Below are 13,589 nucleotides of genomic sequence, written 5' to 3' on the forward strand. Positions count from 1 at the left end.
CGCCGGAGCGGGGCGGGCTACATTTCCCCTTCCAGATTGAACCATTCTGAGCTGTGGACAAAGCGTAAAAGGTTGTTGATACCCAAAGTGCATAGATTATCTGTATTCATTATGAAGTAGGATATTAAATATCAGTTCCTATTTCTGGTTAAAGCCGGACATGTGCAAAAAGATGTTGAATTGTTTCCAAGAACTCCTCATTCCCACAGCTACGACAGAAATTATGCATATAAACGCCTAATCTCCTTGAGTGATTTCCTAGGAGACAATGTCCTGTGAGGACCCATACTAAGGTCATAATTTGAAGTCTACTCAATTTTATAATACTCTTAGATGGACGAAAATTTAGCCTTGGCCATGTTTGCCTAGCAATTTCACAGGTATTAATGGCACTAATCCATCTGTGATTTACAGAACTGATTACCGCGTCCATAACAAGAAGCTTACAATTTGGGAGAGGTACCCCCATAAAATTATTTATGTTTGGTACACAGGCACCTTCTCTTGCAAGTTGGTCAGCCCTACAGTTCCTTGGTATATCTCTGAGGCCTGGAATCCAGCATAAGATAATACGATACTGTTAAGCCATCTCATTAAGAATTTGGTGACAATGTAAGACACTCCTTGATGTTATTTGGAATGCTTCCAGGGCCCGTAGGGCAGCTTTGTTGTCTGATAGAATCCACATAGTCGTTGGTGATATTCTGTTTATCTCTACCCATCTTAAGGCTTTATGAATAGTATTTATTTCCGCTTGAAAAACACTACAGGGATTCACCATTTTCACCTGATAGATTTTCTTCAAGCCATTCCAGTCTAGAAGGGATTTTCATAGAGAAATTATCTATGGGAGGGTGGTTATCACAATCACTGGGTATATCCGTACAGGAGTCTAATGGTGCTCACACTCACCAACGTAAACGTACGCCCGTAACCCGTATCAGCTGACACGATGAAACAACGATCCACGATACTATGGAACTGAATGGTGGTGAGCATTCATTTACATGGGGCTCTCATTAGTTCCATCGTGTCAGCTGATACGGGCGTACGTTTACGTTGTCCATGTGTGACAGTCTTCCATTGTGAGGTCGCTCTGAGCCTTAAAGAGGAACAGACCGCTGAGTATTTGCAGAAGAGATCCAGGAGTGGCAGATGCATTAAAAAAATAAAAAATAATAATAATTTAAATCGAATTAAAATGATCGAATTTTTGAATAATTGCGTCATCAACCTACCTGAAAATGGTTTGCTGAGCATAAAGTGGAATGAAATTTTGGGGGTGCGTGTGAAATTTCCTCCGTAGCATTTGTTTACATTTCCTAGTCAACTTGTGTTGGCTTTACAAGAAGCACCTGCAGTTCAACAGCACCTGTGTCTAATCACACTCTGTAATTAGGAACGATATTTTAAGTAGTTAAATAAATTACAGCGAAATAAATGCTACTTCAATATAAAATTTGAAAAATTAAAACGATGAGATAATTTGCAAATATACAAAATACCGTAATAACGCCAATTAACAAAATTACGGCATTAAGCTCCATTATTTTCAAAAGCTACACAGAGCGGCGATATCAATGAATACAAAATTTGAGCTAACGAATTGCTTAACATTGAAATAGTTTAAGTGAATGACACAATGTTTATATTAGTATCAACTATCAGAAATACATAGGTATTGCATACACCTACACATCTTACCTGCTTATGTATTCAAATGCTTTTGTCTCTGTAGTTGTTAATAAGAACTAGTTTTTTTGTTTATCTTTTTTTCAAAGTATTAAGAGCGAAAAACAGGTTCGCCACTACATCAGTCTTCACTGGGTTAAAATTTTTTTTTAATTTTTATTAAGGCTGACGTCGTCACCGTCATCTACATTCATAGACGGCATTGTTGTTGTTGTTATACGTACTTACGCTTTTCGCCTTTTGTTTTTGTTGATTGGTTGTTGTTGGTCTTGCTGCCGTTTGTGAGATTGTGATTAATTTAAGCCATAAATGTAGGTGTTTTCTTGCTCGAACGTATTTTCATTTCATTTCTAGGTAATAAAGTGGAAAAAAATACTAAAAATGGCATTGAAAGGAAAGTGGCATTTCAACAGGCCAACCGAATGGCTGGCCGCCTGGCTGCCTGACCGACTAAGTGATTGAGCGAGTGAGCGATCAAGTGAATGAGTGATTGCCGGTTGAATATGAATTCATTTTCCGTAAGTAATTTTTTACAACATTTTTATTTTTAATTTTTGCTATAATTCACTTTCCTACCGGATTTATTTTAGTTTGAGTCAAACAAACAAGCATTTATTGGGTGCTCGCCTGTGCTGTACGCTCAATTAAACTGTAATTATTTAATATTAACTTGAGTGCGGTTGGTTGCTGAGCATTGGCGAGTGGAGGCGGGCGATAAAGTCAACTCGAGTCATGACTTAATGCTATGCGCCGCATACAGTTGCAGTGGCTTGCATGCGCAGTGAAACTGCTGTTTGTGAAATGCTTATGTGTGGATGTGTGCTTGTGTGTGTGCTTTAAGCCACAATTTGCAATTTACCACATTCGAGCAGTAGTTTTTTGTTTTCTTTCTCGCCTGCTTGCTGGCTTGCTCTGGCACTACGCGTCCGTTTTACTTCACCTTATTTGCTCATTATGTCCGTAAAAGCGTGTGGAAGCATGTAATTTCATGAATGAAATTATCACTCATTCAACTGGTAAATGTAATTTCTATTTGCCATTTGTGAAAAATAAACAACTCATTTGGCTTAAAAACAAATACCATTTGTAGTCGCCAGAAATGTGCATTGCGAGATAGTGGTTGGCACTGTGTGGCGTTAGTGTATAAAATGCAGGTAAATTACGATAAACAATTATTTATTTTATTGTCCGCTAAGCAGCGTAGAAATTGGCCTAATATAAAACTGAGTATTTGCTTTATAAATTTTAATAAATGATGGAGCTTGGTGTTCAGCTTTTGCTTCAGATTAGAGAACCTTTGTTCCGCAACTTTGACCTTCCATAGTTCGTGAGTCTTCATTTACCATTTAGGTCCTTCAATTTGTTTCATTTTCTCATACGATCTCTTAGATACTATCTTAACACCGCAATGCAAAGCAGTTTCCTGAGCTCGTATTTAAATGCTGTTAAACAACAGCCTAACATGAGCTATGCTCAGAATTCCCAAAGAAATTCAACACAGCAAAAACAGTTAAATAACCGCTCATGTTGGGAATATTGATCTTTTAAGGTCTCCAATCGATGTTTTTGATATGGAGGAAGGTTTCATGTGTAGAAGTCCATGCAAGTGAGGCAAGTCTCTGATCGCCATTCACTTGGGAGTGGTAAGGACGATTCTTCTGCACACGGTCCAAGCAGCTCAAAATTTCCGGAGTTCTCCTAAGGCGAGACAACCCAGGATATCTAGTTGTGCGCTGGGCTTGAGATTAGCCACGTTAAAACACTTCCGGAATGAAAAAGCAAACAAAGCTTCGGATGATAACTACTTACTCTGATGACGACCACTGCGAATGAACTCGGCTGAAATGTGTTAAGCGGTTAACGCGCCAATCAAGAAGAAGACGAATCGATATTTATGTTTCAGCACTATTTCTTCAATGTACTTTATGGAAAAGATTGTGTCGGGTTATGTAAATGTTAAAAAATTCAACGAAAAGGAAAAAAGTTGGTAGTTATAAGAATTGCCGACAGAAGTGAAAACTTAAAGTACCAAATTACGCGCAAGTTTGAGGGTAGCGAGAAATTCCCTTGCAGAACGATTACTTGGAGTGTGTACATGAAAATCCCCAAAGTCTTCGATCAGTAGAAGTCAATAATAAGTATTCAACTTTGCCACCAAAGGAGGTTTCGAAAAATTTCAAATTAAATATTAAAAAAGGAAGGGTTTTCTTCATCACATTGTGACGGGTGATGAAAAATGGATTCCCGGGCATGCTTCTATGTCGTCACTTCAGCCGAATATTCACGCTGCGTAGGTTATGTTATGTGTTTGGTGAGACCACGTTGGTGTTATTTATTATGAACTGTTAAAACCGAGCGAAACCATCTCTGTTGATCGGTATCGACTTCAATTGATGCGATTGAGCTGAACACTGCGCGAGAAGCGGTCGCAATACGCGGAGAGGCACGAAAACGTGATTCTACAGTATGGAAAGCTCGGCCTCACGTTGCCAAACCCGTTAAAACTTACCTGGAAACACTGAAATGGGAAATCCTACCCCACTCGCCGAATTCTCCAGATAGTGCGCCGTCCGATTATCACCTGTTAGATGGCACATGGTTTAGCTGACCAGCAGTTCCATTCAGATGAAGACATCAAAAAATGGCTTGATCCGTGGATAGCCTCAAAAGATGAACAGTTTTACTGCGACGGTATACGAGATCTACCAAAAAGATAGGAAAAAGTAGTAGCCAGCGATGGGCAATACTTTCAATGATTCAGTTGTAACCATTTTTTTCAGAATAAAGTTATATTTTCATCAAAAAAAAAAAAAACGCAAGTGGCGCACCTAATATGTATACCTATAATATAATGTTCGGCATGTGAAATAAAATTTATTTATAAAACATTTCAACTTATTTTTCCTAGTGCCTTTTTATTTGACAAGCACATAAAATTTCGTATTAAAATAAGGAAGTAGAGACTTCTGCAAATATATTTCTTGGAAATTTTCACTATGGTATTTCTTTCGCAAAAACTTGCACACCTTGGACCTCCAATTTGTCGCGCAGTGTTATTAAATTGGTAACCATAACAGAAATTAACATTTTATGTTAAAGAGTAAAAAAAAAAAATATGTGTAGCATGCGGAAAACTTAAAGGGATTTAGAGTTATTTAATGAAAAAACTGATAAAATGAGAAGAAGCAATAAATTCTATATTCTCTGAAAAATGTTTTAATAAATTTTAATTATTATGAAAAAACTATTAATGATAGATGTTATCTAAAATATTAAACAATTATATTAGGTTATAGAATATATCACTATAGCTCATATAAAGGGTTTTCCAATAAGAGGTGTTATTTTGATATTCAAAGAAAAATGCTATTTTTTAATATAAATGGCCGGATGTTTATTTCATTATAAAGGGGAAGGTATGCCCTTAATAGTGGAAAATAACATCAGGCAAATGATCACCACGATCACGCTTACAGGACAATATCCTTTTCATGAAATTTTTCATAACCGAGTTGCAAAGTGGTTGCCCTATGTCCTCGATAGCCTCACGATTTCCATATTTGAGGTCTTGAATCAACCCTGGGCTATTGGCGTAGACCTTCTCTTTTATGTGGCCCCAAAGAAAAAAGTCACAAGGTGATAAATCACAAGATTTCGATGGCCAATTGTGATCACCTCTTCGAGAGATAACACGGTCCGGAAACTTTTCCCGCAAAAGATCATTGGTTTCGTTGCTTGTGTGGCACGTAGCGCCGTCTTGTTGAAAATAAACTTTGTCCATATCCATACCATCAAATTCCGGCCATAAAAAATCGTTAATCATCTCTCGATAGCGCAATCCGTTCACCAATAGCACCTGTTATTGGAAAACCTTATATATGTATGTCCAAAAATAAAATACTCACAAAAAAAATTAATTTCAAATTATCCTGCTTACTCATCTTCCTCATCAGCGTAGTAGCAGATATCCTATATGCACACACATGCTTTGTTTACATATTTAACTCAGCCGAGTATTCGCCTCTTCGGTAAACAAATTAATAAATACAAATCTCAATGCAGTTCTCTGAATGTAAATTCTATACCCGTCGGTACTGTTCACTCTATTCGAGCAGCAGATACTGCTACAGTTACTGTTACTATTACATTCACTGCTAATAAAACATCACATTCTGTTAAAGAACAGATATATGTACTCTCTGCAAAAATTTCAAATACACCTGAATAAGATTTCACTACGAAAATTGAAAGAAAGAAAAGAAAGACATTCAAAATTGAATTTGCTCATATATTTCTGTTTTTTTGCATTAAAGTGTCAATTTTGAAGAAAAATTGATACAAAAACACTGTTTTGTCCTAACGTACACCGCTCTTGGGCGAGCATTTCCCTTGGGCGGAAATTTGTTGTTATACTAAGTCTCAGGTATCGGAACAAAATGCTCAAATTACACACGAGCATTTTTCTTGGGCGGGCAAAAGTTGAGTGCCTGTGAGTGTCTCTCCAAGAGAGGTTTTAATGTATTTGGCGCTCAAACATGATAGATTTAAAGGGTTTGCTGATTAAATATGGAGAAACAGAATTATGAGGGGAACTTGTGGCAGCTGAAGTTGGGAAGTCACTTGGGAAATTCGGCAGCCGAATTCTGCACGATCATTTCACATGTATTCACACACTCGTCCAAGCAGTCGTTTTCCAGACGGCAACGAAGTGTTATTGTCGGCAACGTCGTTTTTGTAGTTTATCAGACGGCAACGAAGTGTTATTGGCTAATTTTTTCGTATATCAACAACACAATCTCAGTGTTTTGTAAACACATCCCATGATTGGCGCTTACATCCATTGTTGGGAGTTATTATATTTTCCGATGCAAGAAAAAAAAAATTAGTCGATGCAAATTTTTTTGGTGGTGTGTGAGATCCCAGAAAGCAGGTAACTGGAACGTGTGAGATGCTTCTTGAACGACAGAAAAGAAAAAGGTTTTCTGCATCGCATCGTCACTGGCGATAAAAAATAGATATATAATATTACGATAATCCTAAGCATAGAAAATGTTGGAGCTTGTCAGGTGAACCCGGTCCATCGACAGCGAAAAAAAATATTCATGCTTCAAAGGTTATGTTGTGCATCTGGTGTGCATCAGAAGGGTGCTATCTATCATGAACTCCTTAAACCATCTGTAACCATCGTTACTGACTGCAGCTAATGCATTTGAATCGAGACATTAAAGAAAAGCGGCCAGAATGGGACGGTAGACATGGACAAACTGATTTTGCTGCATGACAACACCAGGCCACACGTTGCTAAGTCGGCCCAGAAATATTTAGAGGGACTGAATTAAGAAATCTTGACCCACCCACCGTATTCCCAAATATTGCACTTTCGGATTACCATCTATTCCAATCAATGCAGTCAGCCCATATTGGAGAGCGGTTCACTTCTTACGAGGGCATTGCAAACTGGCTCAATGAATGGATCAAGTCATTGTGAACCATTGTGCAGGTTGCCGCATTCGCTAGCAATGGAACAAAAACACATTCGAAAGCGAATTTCTCATGAACATTTAGAACGTTTTCGAAAGAATAATGTCGATTTTGGGCGTTGATTTAACAGTACGAATGAGACTTGGATCTATCTCCATGATCCTAGATGCAAACAAGAGGCTAAAGAGTGGTGTGCACCTAGTTCGGCTCAGAAACGAGTTCGTGTTCAGAAATCGGCCAAGAAGGTGTTAGCATCAATTTTTGTGATGCGAAAGGAATTTTATTTGTGGATTACTTCCAAATTGGTAAAAACATTAATTTTCTGAATATTATTATAACCCTTTATACCAGCTGAAGGAAGTAATTCGTGAAAGAGCACCACTTTGCAAAAAGAAATACTTTTTCATCAGGACAATGCACCGTGTCACAAGAGCATTTCGAGAATGGCTAAAGTCCTTGAATTTTTGGAGCATCCACCGAATTCACCCAATTTGGCCCAAAGCGACTTCCATCTGTTTCCCGATCTAAAAAAATGCATGCGTGGAAGGCGTTTTTCATCAAATGATGAGATCATAACAGCTGTGTAAGCGTATTTTGCAGCCCTTCCAGATTCTCACTTTAGAGATGGAATTCATGAATTGGAATCTCGTTAGAACCACTGCTTAAAATGCTTTATAGAGTTATATATGTATGTATATATATTATATATTAGGCCGGGTCGATTTGTGGGGAGGCAAAAAAATCGCCCATTGCTCTGTGAAAATCATATTATAGGGATCAAAATAAGAAACTTTGCCGAAGGAACCACACCTCTAAAACGAATTCTGATGTCCCCCAATTTGGGTCGAACTTTTTAGTTTCTTTTCTGATGTAAAGGCCAAAAATGGTGATATTTTGAAATGATTGTATGGGGAACCCCCAGGGGAGTTCCAGGGGGTGTGCCACTGGCATGGGTGGATCGGCGGTCCAAAGTTAGTGGGGGTCGGTCATACATTTGGAGCATTTGGAGCACTCTAAATGGGTCAAAGTGGGATTTTTCGTTCAACCCAAATTGGGGAACATCAGAATTCGTTTTAGAGGTATGGTTCCTTCGACAAAGTTTCTTATTTTGATCCCTAGAATACGATTTTCACAGAGCAATGAGCGATTTTTAAATCGACCCGCCCTAATATATACATATATATATATATATATATAATTGGCACGTACACCCTTTTTGGGTGTTTGGCCGAACTCCTCCTCCTATTTGTGGTGTGCGTCTTGTTGTTGTTCCACAAATGGAGGGACCTACAGTTTCAAGCCGACTCTGAACGGCAGATATTTTTATGAGGAGCTTTTTCATGGCAGAAATACATTCGGAGGTTTGCCATTGCCTGCCGAGGGACGACCGCTATTAGAAAATTGTTTTTTTTGTAATTTTGGTGTTTCACCGAGATTCGAACCGACGTTCTCGCTGTGAATTGCGAATGGTAGTCAGCCAGCAACCCATTCGGCTACGGCGGCCATGTAATATCCACATCCACATTCAGTTGCTTGCCGTTTGTTGCTCAGAAAACAGCCGGTCCATTGGCAGGTTCAATCCTTGTAGACCCCAAATGCTCTTCTCGAATGATGCTTTTATGCACTTTGTGGCATCTTGCACTTGCTGAAGCCATTTAGTCCATATTGGTGATTGGTGTTGATGTCGTGAATGAAAAAAATGTCACTTCACTCCACAAATCGAACCAAAAGAAACTTTTACGGAATGCATTGTTAAGTGGTTTGTCCTGTATGGATCGATGTCGCTTCAATTGCGACGATTTTGGTTAATCACAAAGCCACTTAGTCAGCAGTGAGCTTTATCAACTAACCCTTGGCGTTGAGCAAAGCGATCTGTAAACATTTTTTTTATTTCGGAAATCAATTTTCATAATTTGAATATTCAGTCTATGCAGTAATTTCATTCATGAAAAATTTTTAAGCCCTCAATAGATATTTCGATTTCAGAAAGCACAGAAACACGCCACTGTGCGAATGTCAGCTCTTTGTAGAGCGCAAATGGAGGCGCGCCAGCAGTTACTAAAATCGGTTTTATATGAGCTCGCCGACTGCATGACTATGAGCCGTTTTGCAAATTTGCATATGTGCAAAACACATACACACACCTATGCCTGCATACGACGTGCATAGTAAGCGTATATGCGGATGTGCATGTGAGAATATACGAGTATGCGTTCTATAGTTATTGGCTGCAGTGCACATGCATATGTGCTACATACACATACATTCATACATATTTACATTCAACATTAATATACGAACCGACGAATTTTAAATAATTTTGCCAAATATGGGCAATTGCTGGCACGTTACCGCCACCACCACCGGCATGCACAGCAGCAGCAGCACCACTAGCGCCATCTTAAGCCACACACCACTTAGCCGCAAAACATTGTTGCAGTGAAGTATGCGAAACTTGCATGCCATTCTATTGCAAAGCAGCAAGTTTAATCAGGCGATAAGCTAGTTGCCTGGCGATTTGGCAGGCGGACGGGTGGGTGATTTGTTAGGCGGGTGGGCCAGTAAGTTTAGTGCCGGTTAAACAATGAAATCAGTAGTGAACCAACTACTAAATTTACTACTCCCACCTGCACTGTTTATTATCATCATTAGCATCATCGCCACCATCATCAGCAGCAGTAGCATTAGCAACACCTCCGATTGTAGTTTGGTGAATGTTTGAATGACTTGAACTGCCCTGCAGGGAAATGAGCTTGTTTGGTGTTAGTAGTTGAACTTGTATGCCACGAAGCACCCAGATAGGAATGAACTGGCGATAGTAAATTAAATTGCCAATAGTAAATTAAATTTGTGCACTGGGAAAGGTAGCTTTTCTGTGGGACAAAAACCGAAATACCCTACAATCAACTCTCGGGGATCTTCTCTTCCACCCAAATAGAGCTGAATATGGGAAGCAGGAGTTTCGCCGTGTACTTTGGGCACACTTTTAAAAATTTTCTGTCGTAGCCCGGCGATTCATTGATTTTTAAGCTTTTTATTGCCAAACCGATCTCTAACGATAGTGGTGCAGAGCTTATTCTGTTCAGGGGTTATAAATATTATATTTGGGTGCTGTCAGTCTGCGGCGCAGCTGTAGCAGGCCTCTTCACCGTCGCAAGAGTTTAATATTTCAGAAAAGTACTTCCTGAATCTATTGAGCTGTTCGTTCTTTGTTTTAAGTGAACTCCGTTTTTTGATCTTATTAAATGCGATAATGCATTACATTTACCAGTCATTTTCCGTTTGATGTCGTACAGCGTTTTGATGTTGTTTTTGTGCAAAAACTACCGCGGAATCGTGTTTCTATACAACACTTTCAAAGTACTGTCCACTATACTTTTAAGCCGCATTAAACCAAAGCTTGACCAAACTCTGACAAAGCAGCAAGCTGGTTTTCGTCTAAACCATTCGTGTAAGTATAGACCAGATTACACCTTACGCATCATACAGGGTGGCCATATAACGTTTGCTTTTTGAACCACCTATTTTTTTGAGAATGGTAACACAAATGACATGTCAAATGTGTCCATAATGTATTTAAAGGTTTGACATTTTAGAAATGGGACGCTATACACTTAAACCAAATTGGGAAATATTGAAAACCTATTTCCAAAGTGGTGAGTCTTCTACTCAAACTGTGAGAAATTTGAAAAAAAAAAAATACCAGTCTAACGGTTAGACTTGATAGAAGTGAAACCTTCCGTAAAACAAACTGAGAGAGAATAAGACGAAAGCAGCATTAGGAGCGGGATAATTATAGGTTCATTATAATATTGCTATAAAGTTCATATTTTATTTTCTTCATTTTATCATTATTCATCCTCAATGTTTTCAATTTCAACAAATGATACGAGTGGCTTATGATAGATAAAATATGATACAAATGCTTTGGTTTCGATGTTGTCAAAAAAAATACCCAAACGGACCGAAGAAACAGACTTACAAATTTCTTCCATTTTCGTCTACTTGTATTCATATAAAAATTTATGTCTCTTCCCACCAAAGCTAAATGTATTAGTATATTTCTGCTTGTATTTATTCAAGGCCGAAATCCCGCCCGTACTGCAATACCGGGTCAACCCGTGGCAGAGGTGGAGCAAGCCCCTAAAACACTCCGCCCATTTCCAAAAATCAGTTTAACATTTGTTGTCCTCCGATGGAGGATCTATCAGATGTTAAGCTGATAAACACACTACCTAGTCAATACATTTTAAATAATAAACCTAATAAACCTTTTGAGAATTACACGCTCACAAAAAAAAAATTAATGTACGAAATATTTATACCGATTCACTTAAACTGACTTTCAGTATCTAACCCAAAAATAGAAAAGCCAAAAAACTGTTTTCAATAAATAATCAGAAATGTCCTACAATGCAAATTTCAAAAAAAAAAAAATTTTATTTCTTGTGATTCGAACCAAGAATTTTGGATCGGAAGCTCACATTTGCTAGCCGCTCGGCTATCGCGCCGTACTGTCGGTGCTGGCCTAAAAGTTATTTAGTTCGTCGCTACGTTTATATGATGTAATTCGTTTCACTTTTTCCCAAATCACTCCCAACGATTCTAAAGAAGTTTTCACTTCAAAAATTAATGTACGAAATATTTATACCGATTCACTTAAACTGACTTTCAGTATCTAAACCAAAAAACTGTTTTCAATAAATAATCAGAAATGTCCTACAATGCAAATTTCAAAAAAAAAAATTCCATTTTCGTCTACATGTATTCATATAAAAATTTATGGCTCTTCCCACCAAAGCCAAATGTATTAGTATATTTTTTCTTGTATTTATTCAAAGCCGAAATCCCGGCGGTACTGCAATACCGGGTCAACCCGTGGCAGAGAAGGAGCAAGCCCCTAAAACACTCCGCCCATTTCCAAAAATCAGTTTAACATTTGTTGTCCTCCGATGGAGGATCTATCAGATGTTAACCTGATAACCACACTACCTAGTCAATACATTTTAAATAATAAACCTAATAAAACTCTTGAGAATTACACGCTCACAAAAATTATTTATATCAACATATAATATAACGCTTCGTAACTAAATAACTTTTAGGCCAGCGACAAGAGCATGGCGCGGTAGCCGAGCGACTAGCAATGTGAGCTTCCGATCCAAAATCCTTGGTTCGAATCACAAGAAAAAATAAAAGTTATTTTTATTTAGTTCGTCGCTACTTTTATATCAACATATAATATAACGCTCCGTAGCCAAGTTGGTCGCTTTTTTCGTTTCACTTTTCCTCAAATCACTCCCAACGATTCTAAAGAAGTTTTCACTTCAAAAATTCCAAAAAAAAGATTTGCCCACAAGACAGTTTGTGGATCAATTTGTTAATCGTGTTCATGAAAGTGGATCGTTAATGGATAAAACAACACGTGAACGTGCTCCTACAGTGCGTACACCCGAAAACATTGCTGCTGTAGCCAAAAATGTGCGTGAACATCCAACAACCTCAACTCGTCATCGTTCTCAAGAATTGAACATTTCACGCACTTCTTTGGGGAGAATTTTGCATAAAGACCTCGGTATGAAGCCTTACAAAGTTCAATTGGTGCAAGAACTGAAGCCTAATGACCATATAATGCGTTTTCGGTTCGCTCAATGGGCAGAAAATCGTTTGACCGAAGATGAGCATTTTTACCGAAAAATCATCTTTTCTGATGAAGCTCATTTTCACATCGGTGGCTACGTCAATAAGCAAGATTGTCGGATTTGGGGCTCAGAAAACCCACACGTTACTGTAGAGAAGCAAATTCATCCACAACGAGTCACTGTTTCGTGCGGTTTTTGGTCTGGCGGCATCATCGGGCCATTTTTTTCTAAAATAAGCGAGGAGCCGCCGTTACAGTAAATGGCCAGTCGTAGCAGTCATTTGAACGATATTATTTTTCATTCATAAATGACAATGTTCAATCTTCAAAATAAAAAGAAAAGTTTGAAAAAATATTGATTCGTTTTTGTTTTTATAGCTGATTCAAAAAGCAAATTTTACATGGCCCACCCTATAGTTGAGCTAATGAACGAATGGCAGTCAACCCTTCAACTTGTTTTCGTTGATTATTGCATGGCGTTTGATACCATACTCCACGTGAAGATATAGAGGTGTTCCTGAGAAGCCGACAGCTTTAATCAGAGCCCAGTATGCGGGTTTCAAGTGCAGAATACTTCTCAACGGCGAACTTTTAGACTGCATCACAACCAGCACAGGTGCTCGACAATGATGCTTACTGTCGCTTTTGTTATTGATTACATCCTACACATTTCCGTAGATGATAGGAAAGAGGCATCTACTGGAACTTCACCGAACATCTAGAAAACCTCACTTATGTGGATGACTTTTGATTATTATCAGTAAAGCGCACTGAC

The 13,589-nt window shown here is 38.4% G+C and overlaps 2 pseudogenes; both read right to left on the reverse strand.

Moving 5' to 3' along the window:
• Positions 1 to 11,247: 11,247 nt before the first annotated feature.
• LOC129236569 (U2 spliceosomal RNA) lies at positions 11,248 to 11,431 on the reverse strand (annotated as a pseudogene).
• Positions 11,432 to 12,004: 573 nt separating this feature from the next.
• LOC129236538 (U2 spliceosomal RNA) lies at positions 12,005 to 12,188 on the reverse strand (annotated as a pseudogene).
• Between the last annotated feature and the right edge of the window lie 1,401 nt (positions 12,189 to 13,589).

The sequence above is a fragment of the Anastrepha obliqua genome, chromosome 1, assembly GCF_027943255.1.
Source record: "Anastrepha obliqua isolate idAnaObli1 chromosome 1, idAnaObli1_1.0, whole genome shotgun sequence".
Classification (NCBI taxonomy): domain Eukaryota; kingdom Metazoa; phylum Arthropoda; class Insecta; order Diptera; family Tephritidae; genus Anastrepha; species Anastrepha obliqua.